Source organism: Phocoena sinus, chromosome 18, assembly GCF_008692025.1.
Source record: "Phocoena sinus isolate mPhoSin1 chromosome 18, mPhoSin1.pri, whole genome shotgun sequence".
Lineage (NCBI taxonomy): Eukaryota > Metazoa > Chordata > Mammalia > Artiodactyla > Phocoenidae > Phocoena > Phocoena sinus.
This window is the reverse complement of record NC_045780.1, coordinates 16387926-16409521: the sequence shown is the minus strand read 5'-3', so window position 1 is coordinate 16409521 and position 21596 is coordinate 16387926. Positions and strand designations below refer to the sequence as shown.

The 21596-nt window shown below is 36.7% G+C and overlaps 1 protein-coding gene across 6 annotated transcripts in view; it reads right to left on the bottom strand.

The window, feature by feature from the left end:
• The window catches only part of INTS6 (integrator complex subunit 6), a 111423-nt gene that overhangs the window by 57013 nt on the left and 32814 nt on the right, over positions 1–21596 (bottom strand). Inside the window, exon 1 of one of the 6 annotated variants that reach the window (XM_032611213.1) lies at positions 19281–19393. The exons of the other annotated variants lie outside the window; for them this stretch is intronic. The gene's annotated coding sequence lies outside the window, so the exon portion shown is untranslated. Of the gene's footprint in view, positions 1–19280; positions 19394–21596 lie in introns of those variants that run through there. 6 annotated transcript variants of the gene reach the window in all.

Here is a 21596-nt window from a genome sequence, read left to right as displayed (position 1 = left end):
ACTGATCTGTACCAACTCTTAGGAGGTTTCCCCTTGCAGCTGGATATTCTGCAACTGGTTCTATTACTGAAGTAACTCATTATAAGTCCTTTAATAATTATACTTCCTACCTTAAGTTTTAATGACCTATTTCCCTGACTGCCTATCCCTCTCCAGTTTGAGAGAAGGCAGGGAGAGGGATCTGATTCTTTTCTGTGTCCCCCCATAGTATTTGTCCTGTTCCCACAGCCTAAGGAAAGGACTAGAGTAGTACAGTACGAGGAGCGGAATGAGGGCTGCAGAGCACAAGCACCAGTCAGTGTCCTGCCAACAACATTTGTGCTCCCCCCAGCCCAAACCATACACAGATATGAATGCAAACACACAAACACAGATTCCACTGTCATACTGTGGTGGGTCGCAGAACCAGCTAGTCCCATCTCCAAGAGCTGAAGTATTATTCTTCCCCGATATATGAAACCAGCTGATCTCTATGTCCCTTGTATGTACCCACACATAGAGGATATAAAGACACGAGCTGCAAAAATTTGCCTGACACCTACAGCAGGGGGTAGAGAAACAACCATTCCATATGGCGAAGCCATTAACAACTCCTGAATCGAGCTCAATGTACAATATTCACAATGAGAATTTACATATGGACATACTTCTACTGAGGCCACACAGAATACAACCTCATAAATTCTAGCCTTAGAATTTAGAGATACAAAGAGTGTGGTCATACATTCTTTCTTGCAAAAATGTTTTACCTCACACACCAAACCAAAACTTGTCTTTATAGTTTAATGCACTGGCCTAATATCAATGAACTTGGCACAGTATCAAAAAAGTAATTAGGTCATTATTAACACAAAATTTCTAATTGTTATCATGTGGGGCATTTTTCTTAAATATTAAGAATGGGGATCACAAATCGAGCTATAACTCAGGAATTATTTAATGAAAGGCAACACAGCAGACACTGTAATCTCCTACCTTCAAGAACATGTAAATAAATATGTTATGATACGTACAATAGTAAAAGTATGCATGAGGTACAGAGGAATAATTGATTATCTGGGGGATGGACCAGCGAAGGCTCTCCGAGGAAGTAGCATTTGAGTTAGTTTGAAGAATGAAAAGTTTACTGAGAATCTATAACCTTTTGCAGATTGCAGGACATGCAGAGTGAAGATCATGATCAAAAAGATAAAAGGCAAGAAATAACAAATACTGGCATAAAAAATTAAATTAAAATTCAGAACTGCTGGGGAGCAACATACAAAGGAAAGAAACTGAAGATTTTAAGAAAGCCTTTAAGAATGGGTAAGATTTTCATATATATATATATATATATATATATATATATATATATATATATATAAGATAACGTATAAGGACCTACTGTGTAGCACAGGGAACTCTTCTCAACACTCTGTAATGACCTATATGGGAAAAGAATCTAAGAGTGGATATATGTGTATGTATAACTGATTCACTTTGCTGTACACCTGAAACTAACACAACACTGTAAATCAACTATACTCCAATAAAAATTAAAAAAAAAAAAGAACGGGTAAGATTTTAATATGGTGGAGATAGAGGAATAATATTTAGCAGAAAGGAGCATGTGAGGAAATAAACAGGAAGCATTCAGGAAATTAGTAGCCTATTTTGGGTCAAGTTTATAGAAAATATAGGGGAATGATAAGGAATTTTTCTTCATCTGCTCATCATTTCCTAGTCTTTCCAACTCTACTAAAACAACTCCCACACTAAGTCATCAAAGATCTTTTTTTGGCCACGGTGGTAGATGACAGTGTGGTCAAAGTGTTCCAGGCTTGAGTCTTAACAGGCCTTGAAGCTTCACTGCCAGCCCGTTGGGAGCCAGTCGCCAGGTAAAGAAGCTTGAACTAGACCACTGCCTGATAAGAGATCTTACGGAGAGACAGAAGTCACAGGGACAAGAAGCAAGGTGCCCAGGCAACAGTGGGCACCAAAGCCCCAGACATGTAAATAAGGCCATCTTGGGTGTTCCAGCCCCAGCTGAGCCCCCAGATGAATGAAGCCAACTCGCAGAATATTGAGAAATAATAAACTGTTGTTGTTTTAAGCCACTAAGATTTAGGATGATTTGTTACACAGAAATAGATAACCAAAGGAGTCATTAAACCTAGTGAAGATTTTTCAGATTTAGCTTCCCAGCAGCATTCAAAACTATTTACCACTCTTTAGAAAGATACTCTTCCTTTGGCTTTCACCTTGAAATATTCTCATGGCTTCCCTCTGCTTCTTCGGCTGCTCCTCTGTCTTCCACCCCGACCCTCCCCTCAATCTCTAATACCTAGCCATTACATGCTGCTGACGTTCAAGGCTCAGTATTAAGCCTTGGCCAGTTTATACTCTAAATCCTCAATCCACCTACTCACAGTTTCAATTACTACCTATACTCAGATGATATCTTATAATTGGATATGTCCAGCCTAGATCTTTCTTTTGAGCACCAAAATATTCTTCTGCCTACTTGCCATTCCCTCTTGGATGGCTCAAGGGTACTTCAAACCCAGTTTGCTCAAAACTGAACTCATGATTTTCCTCCACCCCAAATGGTACTCTCTCAAGATTCCCTAGCTCAATGAATGGCACCGCAATCTATCCAGTTTTGCAAGAAGCCATCTCCCTCTTCCTTATACCCCCAAATGAAATATATATCAGCAAATTTGGTTGACTTAACTTTCTAAATCTCTCTTGAAACTGCTGCTTCTTTCTATCCCTTTTACTATCACCAACCCCCATGACCAAGCTATTGTCAGAACTAATGCAACAATGCCTAATTGGTCTTCCAACATCCACTTGTCTTTCACTCCTCCACCCCCTACCTCTAAATAAAACCCTTGGATGACTTCCTATTGCATTCATATTAATAACATTAATTGGCATGGCCTCAAAACCCCTTGTGTGGTCAATCCCAACCTTCTTTTCCATTTTATACAATGATCCCTCTTTTTTTATGCTCCAAGTCACATTAGCCTTCTTCTAGTCCCTCAGCCTCAAAACATACTCCTTTTGGGAGAAGAGCCTTTGTACAGTGCCTCTACCTGGTATGATCATCCTTCCCACTTTTTGGATAGTAAATCCTCCTCACCTCTTCAAATCTTAGCTTTCAATGACCTTCTTGACTAGATCCAGAGTGCCCTTATTAAAAGCTCTCACAATACATACTCCTCCCTTTTGTAGGATACATGATCACTGCAGTTCTACTTTTAACACATGATACTTTTATTAATGTCTCTCTTCTCAATTAGACCTAAGGGGACTGAGCTCCTGATTGTTTTATCATTTGATCCTCAGAGCACAGCAGTGTCTAGTTCATAGAAGAAACTCAATAAATATAGCTGAATGAATAAAACAGATGGATGGATAAATAAGGTAACTGGCTTAACTGTGAAAGGTCCAGAGGAATCTAGTGGACAATGGAAAACAATGAAACATTTTGAACAATAGAATAATACACTCAAGTGGTGTGCTTTAGCATAATTATTGCCATGGAAAGACAGATTTGAAGGAAACCAAGACAAGTTAAGGAGCTAATTAATAGTTTAAGAAAAACATCAAGGTGAATGATGGCAAAAGGAATAGGAATGAAAGCAAGAAACAAATTAATGAAAACAAAAAGCAAGGGACTAATATCAAAGACAATTATAGAGGAAAAAATATAGATTATGATATGCCCCCTAAGGCTCTGATGCCTTCTCTACCTCTACTATTGCAGTGATGATTTAACATGTTCAAATGATAACAAGTTACTGTAATACATGAAGCGTGACTTTTAAAAAAATGCAAAACTAAGTTCCAAAAGGACACACACACACACACACACACTCTAAAAAAGAGCACTTTTCTCAAAAGATGCACAATAATGTTACCAACTCTAACGTATAACTACACATAATTGTTAAATAATATCCCAAATTATTCAGAATCTAACATAAAACATTTAAACTGAAATAAATTATAAAGTATTAGGTCAGAAGGTTAATTTAAAGCACATTGGTAAAGAAACAGAAAATAGAGTAAAAACCTTGTGAATCATTTTGAGACTCATTATTTCCCAGGTAACCGAGAGCAATTAATGCTTCAAGCATAAAAACTTATCAACAAACTTTCTTCAGTATGTTATATATGTCCCTATCGTCTGGAAATACATTGTACCCCCTAAAAAATAACAATAATAAACTTTTCTTGATAATTCAAAGAAGTAGGGAGAGAAAAAAGCTTAAAGACCTCTTGTTCATACCAAATATTGCCCCAAATCACATGGCAAGTTAGCAGGCTGACAAGTCTTCATTAACTGAACTCTGTGCCGGGGTTTTAATTAGATACTCTGCTTGAATCATCATATTTAATCCTCTACCACACCTGGTTACCTATAACTTAGATTCTAAGATATATCAGCAATTTAATGTATATTTCCTTGCTTCCCCAAAATTTAACATTAAGTGTACGTGAAACTTTTTCCAACAATAGCGCATAATTATCCATAAAGTTGCATATCCCCTCCTTCTTCCATCTCATGAGTTTCATGGTGTTTGAGTATCAAACAGAGTTTAGTCTAAGTCTTCTCCACACTGGGTCTAGAGGTTCTTCTGAATCCCTTTTGGCCATGATAAGTTAAACAGAACATCAGAGTCATATGTTATAGCCTGTGCTTATGATCTTGACCTCTTTATAGCACCTTTAGTTTGAAGAGTGTCACTTCAAGGTATATCAAAGGCTACTAGAATTTCATTTGCAGTTCCTATTTGATTAACCTTAGAATGTTTTTGCATTCTCTTTATTTCAATGATAAATTACTAGATGATATAATGCTTCTCTTTAAAAGGTTGGCTTTGAACAGATATTGGATTCTTCAGTAATAGTTCTTCACAACTGGTAAAAGAGTCATAATACCATCTCATAGCTTTGAAAGTTTTACCTCTCTTCTCAGAAATTGGGCAATTTCAACTGTCTTTATATTGCACTGCCTGTTGTACCTTAGGTGATCTAATGTATGTATCATATTTTTTGTTTGTTTCAATGCTTATTCACTGTAAAGTAATAATTTCCTTAGGGATACAAATTTATGTTAAACTTCTGAGACTTCTGGATAAAAATACGTAACAATCAGATGTAATCTGTGAACCATGTTTGCATTCTGATTCAAACAAAACAATCGTCAACATTTGTGAGACAAGTAGAGAAACTGGGATATAGAATGGATGTTAGATTATTTATTAAACACCTTAAATTTTTTGTTAAGCTATAAAAAGAAATTAATTTAGAGTAATTATATTTTAAACTTAAATTTAATAAGATTTTTTAAAATAAATTACTGTTAAGTCATATTGAACATTGCGGGGGGGGGTGCATGTGTGTGTGCGTGCGATGTCTGGAATTTGCTTTAAAATATTCCCCCTAAAATGTATACTGTATATATAAATGTTTATATAAATGTATAAATGTGTATGGGGTAGGGGCAGAACAGATGAAATGAGACCAGCAAAATGTGGCTAATTATTGAAGCTAGGTAAGGGTTCTTGAGGTTAATTATTTTATTTTCCCTACTTTTGTATATGTTTAAAAGTTCCACAATAAAAACTTCTTTGATTGGACATATGTGAATAACCAACACAACAATTAAAAATGCAAGCAATTAAAAGCCTCTGAGGAAAGGAAATGAGAATGGGAGGTCTTGCTTTTACTACTAGCCCTCGTCGTGCTTTTACTACATTAGCCAAATGTTCATGTTATTTAAACCGGAACATTTTAACTCTTTTAAACAGAATATAAAAAATTTCCCCTGACACGAGGTGTTAATAAAGCAAATAGTTCAGCCCAAGTGAGAGCGAAATGACCCACACCTGTGCATCAATATGCACGGACACAGGCAGTACCGGATGTAAGTCCATACCGTCTAGCTGAAAGCTAACTAACTTCTCCTGATTTCAGAAACTCTGAGAGGCTAAGGGTGGATAATATTTCCTAGAACAAAATAAATACAGAATTATCCTTTGGGGGTGGGAGGAAGGCAAGGAAACCCTGACACAAAGAGACTGATAAATTTGTCTAAGTAACTGCAGATTCTGGAAAAAGCAAGATTTAAACCCACATTCTCCCAGTTTGCTACAGCCTTGTTACATATCTGGATTCTCATCTAATGTTTACACTGTGTTTAGTAGTGTGTCACACTACTAAAATCTGTTTTTCTCCTTGACTTATAGTAATTAATTTCAGACTGCTGCTTCCTGAGCTCTTATGTCTACTTACTCACATCACCACTTTTGTGTATGTTTCCTCATCTATTAAAATATATAACAAGAATATATATGTATATAAACAAGGCTGGTTTAACATTAAAAATTAATCAATGTAATTCACTATATTAGCAAAATAAAAAATCATATGATAATCTCAATATATGCATAAAAAATTGACAAAATTCCATACTCATATTCATGATATTTTAAAAACAAAAATCAGCAAACTGGGAACAAAGGAGAACTTCCAAAACCTGATAAAAGGAATACAGAAAAAAACCCTACAGTTAAAATCACACTTACATAGTGAAAGGTTTCACTCTCACCTCATTTGCCAAGACTGGGAACAAGGCAAAGATGTCTACTCTCACCACTTCTACCAGTACATTAAGACAAGAAAAACAAACCAAAAAGCAGACAGATACTTGAAAGAATATTCACAGACAACATGATTTTTTTTTTTTTGCAGTACGCGGGCCTCTCGCTGTTGTGGCCTCTCCCGTTGCGGAGCACAGGCTCCGGATGCGCAGGCTCAGCGGCCATGGCTCACGGGCCCAGCCACTCCGTGGCATGTGGGATCTTCCCGGACCGGGGAATGAACCCGTGTCCCCTGCATCGGCAGGCGGACTCTCAACCACTGCGCCACCAGGGAAGCCCGACAACATGATTTTATATGAAAAAAAAAATTCCAAGAAATCTGGGAAAAACTGCTAGATAATAAGTCATTTTAGGAAAGTCACAGAATTCAAGGTCAAAATATAAAAATAAAATATATTTCTATGTACTAGCAACAAATAATCAAAAATTAAACGTAAAACAACTGATTTACAAAAGCGTCAAAATATATGTGTAGGGGCTTCCCTGGTGGCGCAGTGGTTGAGAGTCCGCCTGCCAATGCAGGGGTACACGGGTTCATGCCCCAGTCCAGGAGGATCCCACATGCCACGGAGTGGCTGGGCCCGTGAGCCATGGCCACTGGGCCTGCGTGTCCGAAGCCTGTGCTCCGCAACGGGAGCGGCCACAACAGTGAGAGGCCCGCGTACCGCAAAAAAAAAAAAAAAAAAAAAGTATATATGTGTAAAACTTATACAAGGAAAACCACAAACATTGGTGAGAAAAATTAGACTTAAAAAATTTGAGAGATATACCATGCTCATGGATCAGAATAACCAATAATGTAAAATGTGGATTTCCCCCAAATTAACTTAGAGATTCAATGTAATTACAATCAAAAGTGCAGTAGGCTTTCTTGTAAAATTTAATAAGCTGACTTTAAATTTGGATATTTAAATAAATTTAAATATGGAAAAAATTAAATGACTTAAATATGGAAATTCAAAGGCCTAGAACAGACAAAACAAGTCTGAAAAAGAAAATGTTGGAGACAAATTGCCTTCAAGACTTACAAAGCTACAGTAGTAGAGACAGTGTTATACTGGCAAAAGGCAGAAATAGAAATCAATGAAACAGAATAGAAAGTCCAGAAACAGACAATCAAATATGTGGCCAATTGACTTTTAACAAAGATGCCACAGCAGTTCAATGGGTAAAGGATTACCTTTTCAACAAATGGTACTGATACAATTAGTTAACAGTGTGTCCAAAAAATGAACCTCAACACTTTCTTCCCATCATACATAAAATTCCTAAATGAATCATGACCCTAAAAGTAAAAGCTCACACTACAAAACTCTTTAAAGAAAACACAGGAGAAAGTAACATTAAGTTAGGCAAAGATTTCTGAAATAGGACATAGAAAGCACAAACCATAAAAGAAAGAAAGAATCCAAAAAAGAGGGGATACATGTATATGTATAACTGATTCATTTTGCTGTACAGTAGAAACTAACACAACATTGTAAAGCAAATATACTCCAATAAAAATTAATTTTAAAAAAAGAAAAAAATTAAAAACATTTGCTCTTTAAAAGACACTGTAAAAATTGAAAAGGCAAGCCATAGACTGGGAGAAAATACTTGGAAAACATGTATCCAATAAAAGACTTGTATCCAGAATATGTAAAAGCTTCTTATAACTCAATGATAACAAGTAAAAAATGGGCAAGAGAATCTGAACACTCACTTCACCAAAGATATACAGGTGACATATAAGCACATGAAAGATGTTCAACATCATTAGTCATTAAGGAATGCAAACTAAAACCAAAATGAGATACCACTACACACCCACTATACTGTCTAAAATTAAGACTGAAAAAATTCAAGTGTTGGAAGGATGTAGAGCAACTAGAACTCTCATACACTTCCTGGTAGGAATGCAAAACAGTACAGCCACTTTAGTAAACAGTTTGGCAGTTTCACTGAGCCCGCGAGCCACAACTACTGAAGCCTGTGCGCCTAGAGCCGGTGCTCCACAACATAAGAAGCCACTGCAATGAGAAGCCCATGCCTGCAACGAAGAGTAGCCACTGCTCCCTGCAACTAGAGAAAGCCCGTGCACAGCAACGAAGATCCAACACAGCCAAAAATAAATAAATAAAATAAGTAAATTTATTTTTATAAAAGCTTGTCAGTGACCCACCAATTATAATCCTAGGTGTATACCCAACAGAAATGAAAACATATGCTCACAAAAGAATTTTCATGCCAATGTACACAATGACTATTATAACGGTCCCAAAAAAAAAAAAAAAAAAAAAAGGGAAAAGCCCAACTGTTCTACTTTGGTGAATGGATAAGCAAATTATAGATATAGTATATCCACACAGTGGAATACTACTCAACAATAAAAAGGAGCAAACTACTGATAGATGCAAAAATGTAGATAAGCCTCAAAAGCATTATGCTAAGTGAAAGAAGACAGACACAAACTACACACTGAATGATTCCATTTATATGAAATTCTAGAAAAGGCAAAACTATACATACGCACTCACGTGCATGCGCACACACACATTGTGACAGAAAGCATGTCAGTGGTTTCCAGGGGACAGTGATAGAAATTAACTGCAAAGGGCATAAGAAAACTTTTTTGGAATGACAGATACATTTTATATCATTATTGTGCTGTTAATAACACCATGTTTACATTTGTCAAAGCTCATCAAGTTTTATACTTGAAATTGCTACATTTTATTATATATAGATTGCAGCTAAACAAAGAGGAAATAACAACAAAAGAAATATAAGCAAACACAAATTTGAGAACCATATATTTAGTGGCAAAAAAAAAAAGGGAAGAAAGAAAAAGAGAAAAGGCTCTAGAATACATATGCCATGTAATTTGGAGTCTGGTGCCTTATACTATAACCATGCTGCCTTCTTTTCCATGGGACACAAAAGATGTGCATGTGAGCACACATGCACACACACTCCCATGGGAGTATTAGACTTAATTCTTGGGAAGATAATCTAACTATATATATACACCCTGCGCTCGCCCACTTAAGGCAACATGACAAAATGAAAGCATCGAGTGGCTTCACTGTAAGGGATATAGTTGAAGTACTTTAAACTCTTAACAATAGATTACTTGGCACACATTTCACAACAGGCTGAGCCCCAAACAAATGGAATCACCAGCAGATTCATTTATTAATTCACTCTGAACAAAAATTTACAAAGAACTAATGCTGTCAGATATGGATAAATGATAAAAATCTGCAGAGTATTAAAGTATTATAAGTTATCAATCTTAAAGAAATTAGGTCAATTAGTAGTTCATGAGCTATAGCTGAGCTAGAGACAAGGTAACACTAATGAAATAACTACAGAATGATAATATAGGTACATAATCAAATGCTAAATTTTGTCGTATTTATAAATGCTGTAAAAGTTCATTCAGGGTACGAATATCAACTGAGTGACTACTCTGTGCAGTGACTACTCTGGGGTTACAAAGGTAAGCAAAAGGAAGACAGGATAGTCCTTGCCCTTGTGGGGCAAGAAGGCAGGTTGACATTAATCAAATAAGCACACAGATTACCATGTAATTACACACTAAGCTAAACACTATAAGGGAAAAAGGTTTTCTTTTTCTCTTTCCTTCTTCCTTCCTTCCTCCCTCCCTCCCTCTCTTTTTCTTTCTTTCCTTCCTTCCTTCTTTTTCTTTCTTTCTTTCTTTTTCCTTCTTTCTCTTTCTTTCTTTCCTTCCTTCTTTCTTTCTTCCCTTCCTTCCTGCCTTCCTCCCTCCCTCCCTTCCTTTCTTTCTCCTTTCTCCCTCCCTCCCTCCTTTTCTTTTTTTTTTAAAGAGCAAAACAGAATCCTATGCTCCTGTCTTAACTAATGCAGAGCACTCCTCCCTGGTGAGTCTCTTGCCCTGATATTTTTATAACTAAATCTCTACACCCCATTAACACCCAATCTTTCCTGATAGCACCAGTGTTACTTTAATGGGCAAGTCTTCTCTAACTCCTACAAAAATTAGAAGTCTCTCCTTTTTGCAGTGTGATAGAGAATAATAAAACAGTAAAATTTCTTGAGCACTTATTTTCTCATTTAATCATTACAACAACCATGAGATACAGTTATTATTATCCCCATTTTAAAGATGAGGAAACTGAAGCTTAGAACAAGAGAGAATTAGGTTACATCTCTAATTAGCTGCAAAGCCAGGAATCAAGCCTGGGTCTTTATAACACAAACACATTCTTTAATTACATTCTTTAAATATCTACCTTAAATTTGAATTGGAAACACTAGTATGAATTCATGACATATTTTCTTTCAGAAAAAAAAAAAGTATGTATTCCTAACTCTGTCTACTGCAAAGGCATGAAAACAATGACCAACTCAACAGCAAAGATCACCTCTTAACACTCAGGTTATGGGTTTCCACATACCATTTCCAAATACACAGAACCTGATATGATTCCAGGTCTGGGGCAAAAATGTACAAGATAAACTTAGAATAAGCTGTCAAACTACAAGGTAAGGAAGTTTCCAAAGCTTTTAAAGCATAATTAATTTCTTTACCATCCCGTTCATTTCAGAAACTAAAAACTGCCCTCAGAATCCAATCTTTCTTCCTTCTCATCAAAACCCCTAAATTTTGGCTGGACACACGGCCGCCCAAGTAGAGATTATACTCTGCCTTGCAGTAAGTGCAGCCAGGTTCTGGTTGATGGACTCTGACTGGAACTGCCACATAGACGATTTAGGTCATGTTCACATTAGGAAGCTGCCTGCCCTCCACATTCTTCCCACAGGCTGAAATTCAGTTGTAGTACTGAACTAGGATGTGTTATAAAACCAGTGTCAAGCATTCAGGTAAAGCAGACAGATCAACAAAGGAGAAGGAACGTGGGGGCCTAGACAATAGCTTGGAGCAGAGCCACCCTACCTCCCAGACCACCAACCAGTTCTGTCTTTGATGGGAGAGAAAAAGAAACTTTCTCTTTAAGCCACTATTACTCTTGTCCCAATTACAGAAACTGAACCAGTATCCTAAATCATATACCTTTCCAGAAGTTTTCACAATCCTTGAAAGTTGAACTAGATGCTTGTCAATTTGTTTTGCTTTGTTGCAGAAAATATGCATTCGAAGAGGCAATTTTTGTGCATTAAAGGCAGGGAAGCACACATTCTAATCAAACCAATGCTGAATGCCTTTGTTATTTAATAAATAGAACGCTGGCACCTCCAGGATCAAGTCCCATTCTAGTCCCATTACTCAGATTTGCTTGGATAATGTAGATGGGAAAAAAGCTTCAAATAAAGTTTTAACATTTTCAGTGGAACTGAGTACTTCTTAAACCTACTTCCTCAAATATAATACAGCGTTAGCTCTTACTCATAATGAACAAAAAAAAAAAATCCATATAACTAGTATCAGGCCCTTACAGATTCATTTCAGTTTCCTCCTTCCCAATACATGCAGGAATAATTCTAAAACTCAAGATTTAGTCCTTCAACATCCTTTCTCTCCCTAAGATTCTACCCTTCAACAATCATAATCCTCAGTTATTTTTCTGTTTATTTCCAAGAACAGTTTAAAATCCAAGGATACCCAAACTGAAATTATCTGGTGGAGAAAAGATATGTGAAAGAAATCTGCCTATCCTAGAATTTGCTGCTTGGGATTAGAGAAGAACAACACACTCTATTATATCACGTTTATATTTCTGCCTAGTATGAGAGTTTTATTAAAAAGGATGTACTAAATGTCACTGAATTGTTCACTTTAAAATGATTAATTTTATGTTATGTGTATTTCACCTCAACAAAAAAATATAAAAACATTAGTAAAAGCCAAGCCCTTTACCAACCTAGCCAGAGAGAACAAAGAAAGAATAAAGACAAAGATGGAAGTAGGAGAGAAAAGTTAAATAATGATGATGATGATGATGATGACTGTAACGAATCAATTCATAAGTCTGACATTCAAAAAGAAAGAATAGAGACATAAGAAGGAAAAGATTGTCAAAGAAATAAGAACATTTCTGAAACTTAAAGGATATGAGTTCCCAAACTGAAAGGGCCTGCCAGGAGCCCAACACAAAGTCTAGTGGCAGTAAGGTAAGTTAACAAGTAAAATAATGAACAAAAACTGGGATTACAGTGACAAGAAGAAAGCCCTAAAAGTGCAGAGAAGAAAGTAGAACTAAATGCCCAAAAGCTTCACAAGAGGTAGCATTTGACCAGTGTCTCAACAAATACTGAGTAGGTTTTGGGGAGTGAAAGGTGGAAAGAGACAGGAAACATTCCAAAATTATGGAACAGGCCCTGACAAATAAGAGTGTCATGTATTCAAGGAACAATGGGGTCAATTCATTGTTGGTGAAGCACTTAAAAGTAGTAAAAACCAAATAAATCATGGAAAGTTGGAATAAAATCATAAAGTGATTTTTATGCCCAGTTAGGGAGTACAGATATCCCAAGGGAGGAAATGAGGGGAAAACGGAGAACACCTAAGTAGCATCAAAACTCAATTAGAGGGCTTCCCTGGTGGCGCAGTGGTTGAGAGTCCGCCTGTCGATGCAGGGGACACGGGTTCATGCCCCGGTCAGGGAAAATCCCACATGCCATGGAGCGGCTAGGCCCGTGAGCCATGGCCGCTGAGCCTGCGCATCCGGAGTCTGTGCTCCGCAACGGGAGAGGCCACAACAGTGAGAGGCCCGCGTACCGCAAAAAAAAAAAAACAAACAAAAAAAAACACCTCAATTAGAAAGATAAAGGCAGGTGGGGGTGGGCAAATGGGTGAAGGTGGTCAAAATGTACAAACTTCCAGTTATAAAACAGGTACATCATGGGGATGTCATGTAAAGCATAGTGACTACAGTTAACAATACTGTATTGGTATATTTGAAAGTTGCTAAGAGAACAGATCTTAAAAGTTCTCATCACAAGAAAAAAAATTTTTTCTATGTATAGTGATCAACGTTCACTAGAGTTACTATAGTGATATATATATGTATATATCTCAATATATAAACATAGAATCATTGTGTTGCATACCCGAAACTAATACAATGTTATATTTCGATTATATCTCAATTTTTCAAAAAATACATATATGTGTGTGTATGTGTGTATATATATATATATATATATATATATATGTACACATACATACATACATACACCCAAGAGCAGCATTGCTCAACACTTTTTACTTTGACACCATTTGAAGGCTCAAAAACTGAGGATCCTAAAGAGCTTTTATGTGGGTTATATCTACCTATTGATGTTTTCCATATTAAAAATTAAAAATAATAAAGTTTTTTTTTTGAAAGATACAGGTTAGCAAAACAAATCTTAGGAATCTGTTTATAGATGGAAATTTTTACAATACTGATGGATGAAGCCTGAGAATGAATGAAACTGCCCAAGAGGAGCAATGTCAAATAAAAAGGAAAAAAAATAAAAATAAATCTAAGATTAAACCAGTCACAAGTGTTAAAGCAACAAACAAATAAATTAAGACAAAGGATTAAAACAGAACAGAAAGCCAGAGGAAAGCCAGGAGAGTATAAATCCAGAAGCCAAGAGAAAACTTTATGAAAGAGCGTTCAATAGTACTGGCCAAACGTCATGAAAGAGAAAAACTTTAAACCAACGGCTGGATTTGGAAGATGAGGAAGACATTGCTGACCTCATTATGGGTAGAATCAGAAACTAGATTGTAATAGGTTAAGGAGTAAAAAAGAGGTAGGGAAGCGAAGGAGACAGCAGAAACAACTTCTAAATTTGCTGTGAAAGGAAATTAAGAAAGGCACTAGAGAGGGAAATAGATGTATGCAGGTAAAGATAGTTTTTCCATTTGTTTTATTTCATTTCTTTAGAATGGCTGAACCAGGGAGGTACTATCTAATTTCAGAACATATTCATCACCCAAAAAAGAAACCCCATACCCATTAGCATCTCATCTTATCCCCAACCCCTAGCAACCACTATTTCTGTTTCTGTGGAGTTGCTTGTTCTAGACATTTCAAATAAATGGAATCATGCAGTAAGTGGCCTTTTGTGTCTGACTTCTTTCACTTAGCATATTTTCAAAGTTCATCCACACTGCAGTGTATGTCAGAATTTCATTCCTTCTTAAGGGGATCAACACTCCATTTGTATGGATATACCACACTTGTTTATGCATTCATCAGCTGATGAACATTATATTGTTTCTACTTTTTGGCTATTATAAATAATGCTGATATGACATATTACGTGGTAATGTTTTCATTTCTCTTAGGTGCATACCAGTAGAATTCTGGGGTCACAGAATAACTGTGTAGAACTTCTCGAGGAACTGTCAAACTATTTTCCACAGCAGCTACATTACTTTACACTCCTACCAGCAATGAGAGTTCCAGTTTCTCTACCTTTTCATCAACATTTGCTTTATCCATCTTTTTTATTTTAGCCATTATAGTAGGTATGAAGTGGTATCTCATTGGTTTTGGTTTGCATTTCCATAATGGCTAATGACGGTGAACATCTTTTCATGTGCTTATTGGCCATTTGTATGTCTTCTGTGGAAAAATACCTTTTCAAATCTGTTGCCCTTTTTTTAGATTGGGTTGTCTTTTTATTTTTGTGTCATAAGAGTTCCTTGTATATTCTGGATACTAGGCCCTTATCAGATATGTGATTTGCAAATATTTCCTCCTGTTACTATCTCTTCCTCACAGTATCCTTTGAAGCACAAATGCTTTTAATTTTGATGAAGTCAAATTTATCTAATTTTCCTTTGGTTGCGTTTCTGGTGCCATGTCTAAGAAACCACTGCTTAACTAATCCAAGGTCATCAAAATTTACGCCTATGTTTTTTCTTTCAAGGGTTTTGGCTCTCACATTTAGGCTGCCCATCCATTTTGATTTCATTTTTGTACATGGTGTCAGGTAAGAGTCTAACCTCACTCTCTTGCATGTGGATATTCAGTTGTTCAGTACCTCTGCTTGAAAAGATTATTCTTTCCCCATTAAACTATCTTGTCGCCCTTTTAAAATCAATTGACCATAAATGTATGGTTTGTTTCTTGACTCTTGATTTTATCTATTGATCTATATGCCTGTCCTTATGCAGTACTGTACTGTTGATGGTGGGGGTTTGTTTGTTTGTTTGTTTTTTTAAATCACACACTAGCATGTAAAGAGCAATGGACTTGAAGTAAAAATAAACACCAATGGTCAAGTCCCAGCTCTGGCTCTTACTTGGGAATTGGCTATACTACAAAACTCATTTTCCTTACTCTCGCAGAATTAGGAATTAAGTGAGATGTGAAATTACCTTGTAAACAATAAAAGGTAACACAATTAAGTTTTGCACATATTTTAATGATTAGGACTGAACGTCATAAATTTTGGCAGCCAGGAATAAAAGTAACATAGTAAGAACCTTTTAAAATCTGTTTCTAAAAAACAGTGCCTAGCACATAGTAGGCCCTCAATAAATATTTATTGAGTAAAATTAACTATTTTCCAATTGCTCTGTACTTTATTTTCTATAACTGTTAAGACTGAGGAAACAACTTATAAATTTTAAATCATCAAACTTCAGGTTTTTCCTTTAGCAATTATTTCCTTGGAGGAAAAAATGGTGGGGGCGGGTAGTAAATTTCCCTTAGGCTACTTCTAGCTTTTTAATATTATCCAATATTCTACTTAAGAAGGTTCTCCTCATATGATATTTAATAAGGAAAGGAAAATTTAAAATATTAAAGTCAAAGTGAATTCTATAAAATTTAGTAACAACATGATTTATTTAGTTGGTAGTTCCTACAGTTAACTCTATAGTTACAATGTACACCCTTTAAGTTTAGGAGGAAAAAAACAAAACAAAACACCTTTTTTTGGTTCCAGCAGCTTAAGATCATTATTTGTTCAGAGTAAAGAGCAATTATTTGGGAATCAGCAATATGTTTTATCCAAAAAATTTCAAAAGTGAGGTCTTTAACAACTTTATTGAAATACAATTACCTACCAAAAAATGCACCCATCTTGGGCTTCCCTGGTGGCGCAGTGGTTGGGAGTCCGCCTGCCGATGCAGGGGACGCGGGTTCATGCCCCGGTCCGGGAAGATCCCACATGCCGCGGAGCGGCTGGGCCCGTGAGCCGTGGCCGCTGAGCCTGCGCGTCCGGAGCCTGGGCTCCGCAACGGGAGAGGCCACAGCAGTGAGAGGCCCGCGTACCGCAAAAAACAAAACAAACAAAAAAAAAACGCACCCATCTTAAAAAGTGTCCAATCCAAAGTATATCCAACCTCCTGGGATCAACCATCATGGAAAAGAATATTTAAAAACGACAATGTCTCTATGTGTATAAGTGAGACACTTTGCTGTACAGCAGATATTGGCACAGCATTGTAAATCAACTCTACTTCAATTAAAAAAAAAGTGCCCAATCCAATTATTTTTAGTAAATTTACAGAGTTGTACAACTACCACCACCATCCAGTTTTAGACCATTTCCAACACCCTGAAAAGATCACTTGTGCCCATTTGCAGTGAGTCCCCAGTCCATTCCCAGGCAACCACTAATCTATTTTATGGACATTCCATAAAATGTTGTAAAAACTGAAACACACAACATGTGGTCTTTTGCACCTAGCATAATGTTTTGGAGGTTCATCCACACTGTAGCATGTCAATAGTTCATTCATTTTCGTTGCTAAATAATATCCCAAGTTTCTTTATTTTATGTCTGGTATAAAACAACCCACAAAAACAATTTGTGTCCTCTTTTACAAAGAGGTTAAAAAAAAAAAAGTTACCAAAAATATTTATTCCTTGTATATTCCACACTACTGCCACTATCTTTCTAAAATTCAAATCTGATGGCTTTTTCCTCTGCTAAAATCTCAACAATTACCATCAACCTATAAGGCAAAGTTCAAGCTCCTTGGCAGAGCACACACTGTGAGCCATGTTGATCTGTCCAGTCTCATTCCTTATTGCTTCTTTCTTGAACACTCTGCCAGCAATCAGTTATTGAGGCATATATATATGGTTCTCCCATGCTCTCTTCTATCACCTATATGCCTTTGAACTCATCTACTTCACAAATTTGCATTAAGTTTTCAAGTCCAACTTAATACATCATTTCCCAGAGCCAGCCTCACTTTCTCAGCAGCTTGTGCTGTAATCAAATTACTTCTTACACCACGCCACAACTGTTTACCTATCTCTCTTACCAAACTCATCCCAGCACCTAACCTTATGTCTGAACATCACTGGTATTCAATAAGTATCTGTTCAATTAAACAATACATTCTGACTACTAATATTCTTCTGCTCACTTCAATAAGGAAGATCAACTGTACTCTAAAACTGATGGTGAAAGGATCTAACAGAAGTAGTATAACACAATTGCAAAGTCTAGGGCAGTGGTCTGCAAAACAGGGTATACTCCAGGGGTCAACAAACGATGGCCCTCCAGCCAAATCCAGCCCACAGCTTGTTTCAGTAAATGAAATTTTATTGAAAACAGCCATGCTCATTTGTTTAATATATTGTCTGTGGCTGTTTTTACCCTACAACAGCAGAGTTGAGTAGTTCCAACAGAAACCATATGGGCTGAAAAGCCTAAAATATTTACTATCTGGCCTTTAAAAAGAGTTTGTCAACCCGAAATACATCATGATGCATGGCGGGGGGAAAGAAAATATCAGAACTCCCTTTATATAAGTTTTTTCATCTCATCTTTTAAAATTCTTACTTTTGTATATGTTTTCTAATATTATTAATACATTAGTGAATATATAATTTCTAAATGTAAAAATGTACACAAATACATTGGGGATTGTGCATGCCCATATTATTTTTTTACTAATAGAAGTGACTCAATTAAAAAATTTTTAAACAAAAACCTAGTAAGTCTTATTATGATAGACAAGTTTTAGAGTTTATTGAAAATTTAGCAATCAAGATTATTAGATGAACAATTAGGTTCTGTAAGTACTTCAAAGGACAAGAGAAAGAGGCCTAGAATTAAATATTTTCCAAACCAAAATGCTCAAAACATCTCTAAAGAATCTTTTATGGGGTTAAAAATGTTACTCAAATGATGCAGGTAGTACTAATTCTTCAAGTTGAATGCAACCAAATATGTGTTACATAAATCCAAACTGCTTCAAAAGTGGCTGTTTCTTAAAAAAATCAGTGTAACAGACAAATCAAATGCCAATTTGCCCTTCCAAGCCCTGAAGCCCAAATGCCTGATATATAATCAATATATGATAACCATATAAACTAAGAGAATACTTCACTACATTTTTTTTAATCCATGGGTATTTAACATAATGCAATTTTGTAACTAAAGTGTTCCTTAGTTGTGATAGTAGGCTGTTTCCATTTACGACAACAGATACTAACCTAAGGTTCTGAAGGGCCCAGGAAATACCAAATTCCTCCCTTTACAGATCTTAAGGTTAGGAAGGTGGTTTCTAATAAGTCAAAAGTTGAGGTCTGATCACCATCCTCAACAAATTTATAAACTAAATTTACCAACTGAACCTGGATTTATCAGGTTAGGGTTGTCATTCTGTGTTGAATCATATTCTCCAACAAATAGTAACAGCCCCCAGAGAGAACTACACTCTACTCTGCTCACCTTTAAGGCTCTTTCTGAGGCCTTCCGAGATGACTAGCATCAGACTTTTGAGGAAGGCTAGCCATTAGACAAGGCTTTTCCCCACGATCTGACTGCTTGAAGTGACATCCAGGATCAGGTCGATCCTGTATCCAGGAATCATGACCCTCCCTGAGGCACCAGTCATCATGAGACAGTCAGTGCACTTTGGCACTTCTTGAAAACCACTGGACTGCTCCTTTAGCTGAAAGGAAAAAAAACATCAAAACCACAACAAACAAAACAAAGGGGGAAAAATCAGTAATTCAACCTGAAAAGACAGAGCGTGGGGAAAAATATACCAAAACAGCCTTGTCTAGATCAAAATGTAGCTTTGCCTTGATGTAAAGATCATAGTTTCAGTATCGTTCCAGTCAATGCACGTTTATTCCTAATACGCAAACATAAAGAACTGTAAATCTATTGTATTACAGCTGAAAAGAACAATTCAAGGTGGAAGTTATATAAAATAGCTATTTATGGAACACAGCTAAATAATATAATGAAGGTATTTATAAAAGACTAACAGCCTCAGGCTTAGGTGAGTGTGCTCCATCAGGAGACCAAGTACTCAGCTTTTTCATGCTCTCAAATTGTAATCTGACTTAGAGAGGCATGAAATACACCTAACATACTGACTTGATCTGAGTTTAATTGGCAGAAACTGCCAATGCAGTCAAAGCCCATCTTAAATTACATACTGCTGAACAGAAAAGGAATTAAGCTTCCATCCTCTTTAAATGACTTGACACTACTACCCCCGACACACAATGCTCTTGTCCGAGCATTCTGACTATCAATGTTCATGCTTCTTTAAAATAAGCACTTGAAGATGTTTACATTATGGCCTTAAACAAAACAACTTAAAGATCTGATAAATAAATGATAAGATGACAACGATTATTTATTTAATCTGCTTCAAAATAAAAATTCTGTCAGAACCCAGAGATAAAATTCTGCTTACTTCTCTGTTTTTAAATACAAAATACTTTTCCTAAGACATAATGTTAAAGGGCAAGAAAAAGTCTTTAAGTTTACTGTTTAAAAAGTTGGCTCATGGGCTTCCCTGGTGGCGCAGCGGTTGAGAGTCCGCCTGCCGATGCAGGGGACGCGGGTTCGTGCCCCGGTCCGGGAGGATCCCACGTGCCGCAGAGCAGCTGGGCCCGTGAGCCATGGCCGCTGAGCCTGCGCGTCCGGAGCCTGTGCTCCGCAACGGGAGACACCACAACAGTGAGAGGCCCGCGTACAGCAAAAATAAAAAAAAAAAAAAAAAAAAAAAAAGTTGGCTCATAACTCCTTTAATACGTTTGTACCCTAAAGTTAATGATACTTGATCAAACAATTACTTTATATTCTTTTCTACTACTTATCCAATATCCCCATCTCAGTCACCACTACCAATAATATCCACACATAGATTCCCAAGTTGAAAACCTCAAAATACTACTAAAACCGTGGGTTTTGTTTTGTTTTTACTTGTCTGAGAATATGATTAAAGCTAGAGACTTCTGTCCCCCAGAAAACCGTGCATATATATCTAGACAATGTCTGGATAACATTTCAGGGAATTTACAGAACCCTCTGAAGCCCAAGCAGGGACCCTGGGTTCAGAACCCTGTCAGACACTTTGCTTTTTTCTTCTCCCTTACTGTCCTTGAGGACCTGCCTAGCGCACCTATGAAAACCTATGAATCTCTCAGACTTCTGCTTCCCTGTCCGGCGCTGGCTTAGTTTTAGCACACCCCATGTTTTTCCTGGGTTGTTGCATGTAGTCTGCTAATTCTTCCCAGTTTACCATCCTTCAAATCTATCTTCTTTCACGTTCTAGCAAAGTACACTCACTAAAATGCAAATCAGATCGTGTGACTCATCTGCTTAATTATCTTCAATACCTCCTCTGCAAATGTTAACAGAACGATGTCCAGTCTCCTTAGGATGGTTTCATCTGGCCTCTACCTACACTTCAAGCATCCACTTCTCCTACCTACACTGACCATATATTCCACTCATAGAATTTATAGCCTCCCAATATACTGTTCTCATGCCTTCATACTTATATATGTACACTGTTCCCTCTTCCTGAAATGTCACGGCTCAATTCCTTACTCATTCCTCAAAACTTAGCTTCTCTCATTATTTCTGCCACGAGATTTATCTTAGAGTGTTAAAAATGCTTATTTACTTTCCTATCTTGAAACACAATATGTTTTCTAGGGGGCAAAAGCCTTGCTTAATTCCATCTTTGTGTCCCCAGTACCTAGAATATAGCAGTACTAAATATAAATGTATGGTGTGCCA